The sequence below is a fragment of the Pongo abelii genome, chromosome 15, assembly GCF_028885655.2.
Source record: "Pongo abelii isolate AG06213 chromosome 15, NHGRI_mPonAbe1-v2.0_pri, whole genome shotgun sequence".
NCBI classification, from domain to species: Eukaryota; Metazoa; Chordata; class Mammalia; order Primates; family Hominidae; genus Pongo; species Pongo abelii.
In genome coordinates, this window is record NC_072000.2 from 106,087,455 (window position 1) to 106,089,827 (window position 2,373).

Sequence of the window (2,373 nt, forward strand, 5' to 3'; positions counted from 1 at the left end):
CACTTGTCATTTTGTGTTTTTTTAAATAGCCATGTAATGGGTCTGAGATGGCGTTTCATCATAATTTTGATTTGCATTTCCCCAATGATTAGTTACGTTGAGCATCTTTTCATGCGCTTATTGGCCATCTGTATATCTTCTTTAAAGTAATATCTATTTGAGTTGAGTCGTTTGCCCATTTTTTGAAGCAGGTTGTTTGGTTTTGTTTGTCTTGAATTTGAGGAGTTCTGTATATGTTCTGAACATTAATATCTTATCAAATATATGATTTGCAAAATAGCTGTTGATTGCCTCTTGATGCACACAATTTTTCAATTATTATAAAGTCTAATAAGTCTATGTTTTCTTTTGTTGCCTGTGCTTTTTGTGTCATATCCAAGAAATCACTGCTAAATTCAATGTCATGAAGATTTTGCCCTGTCTCTTTTAAGAGTCTTATAATTGTAGGCCTTACAAGTAGGTAATCCATTTCTAGTTAATTTTTGTTTATAGTTTTAGGCAAGGATCTGACATAATTTGGATATTTGTTCCCTCTAAATCTAATACTAAAATGTGATCTTCGATGTTGGAGGTGAGACCTAGCATGAGATGTTTGAGTCACGAGGGCAGATCCCTCATGAATGTCTTTGTGCCCTCCTCATGGTAATAAGTGAGCGCTTGCTCTGTTAGTTACCATGAGATCTGATTGTTAAAAAAAAGCCTGGCACTTTCTCCTCTCTCTCTTGCTCCCTCTCGTCATTTGACACACTAGCTCCTGTTTCCCTTCTGCCATGAGTAAAAACTTCCTTAGGTCTCACCAGAAGCAGAAGCTGGTGCCATGCTTCTGTATGACCTGCAGAGCCATAAGTCAAACCTCTTTTTTTATAAATTACCCAGCCTCAGATATTCCTTTATAGCAATGCAAAACAGACTAATACAGAGTCCAACTTTATTCTACTGTATGTGACTATCCAGTTTTCCCAGCACCATTTGTTGAAAAGACAGCCTTTTCTCTACTGAGTGGTCTGACACCCTTGCTGAATCTAATTTGACCATATATGCAAAGGTCTGTTTCTAGGCTCTGTATTCTATTTCATTGGTCTATATGTTTTTCTTTATGCCAGACTAAAGTGTTTTGATTACTGTAGCTTTGTAATAAGTTTTGAAAACAAGAAGTGAAATCAGGAGTGCTCCAGCTTTGTTCTTTTTGTTTTCCGTATTGTTTCAGCTGTTGGGGTGCCTTGAGATTCCATACAAATTTTAGGATGGGTTTTTCCTACTTCTGCAAAAACATAATTGGGATTTTAATCAAGATTGCATTTAATCTGTAGATTATTTTGAGTAGTATTGACATCTTAACAATATTAATTCTTCCAGTCATGAACACGGGATGTGCTTTTATTTATTTATGTCTTTAATTTCTTTCAGCAATATTTTGTAGTTTTCATTGTACAAGTCTTTCACTTCTTTGGTTAAGTTAATTCTTAAGTTTTTATTTTTTTCAATGCTATTACAAATGGAATTATTAATTTTCTTTTTGGATTATTCAATGTTAGTGTATAGAAATGCAACTGATTTTTGCTTATTGACTTTGTATCCTGTTCTTTGCTGGGTTTATTAGTTCTAAAAGGTTTTTTGGTGGAATCTGTATGATTTTCTACCTATAAGACCATAGCATATAGAAGCAGATCATTTTACTTCTTTTCTAATTTAAATTGTCTTATTTGTTTTTCTTGCTTAATTTCTCTGGCTAGGATTTCCAGTAACTACATTGAACAGAAATGACAAAATGAGCATCTTCACCTTATTCCAGATCTTAGTTAAAAAGCTTTTAGTCTTTCACTATGGAGTATGACATTCACTGTGAGTTTTTTACATATGGATTTTATTATGTTGAGGTAATTTCCTTCTATTCCTAGTTTTTTATGTTTTTGTCATGAAAGCATGTTGAATTTTGTCCGGTGCTTTTTCTGGACCAATTGAGATGACCATGTTGGGTTTTTCCCTTCATTCTGTTAATGTTGTGTATTATATTGATCAATTTTCATATGTTAAAGCATCCTTGCATTCTAGGAATAAATCCCACTTGGTCATGGTGTATAATCTTTTTAATATGCTGCTGAATTCATTGTCAGTTCTGGCTTGGATTTAATTAATTTCTCTCCTTTTTATAGGTTGTATTTTTCTGCTCTTTTGCATGCCTATTAATTTTTGCTTAGATGACAAACATTGTGAATTTTATCTGATTAGGTGCTGGATATTTTCTCAGTCCTATAAAGAGCCTTCAACTTTGTTTTAGGATGCTGTTGAAGTCCTCAGAAATATTGTGATCCTTTTGGGTCTTCCTTTTAAGACTTGTTAGATAGACTAGAGCATTGCACAGTCTGGGTCTAA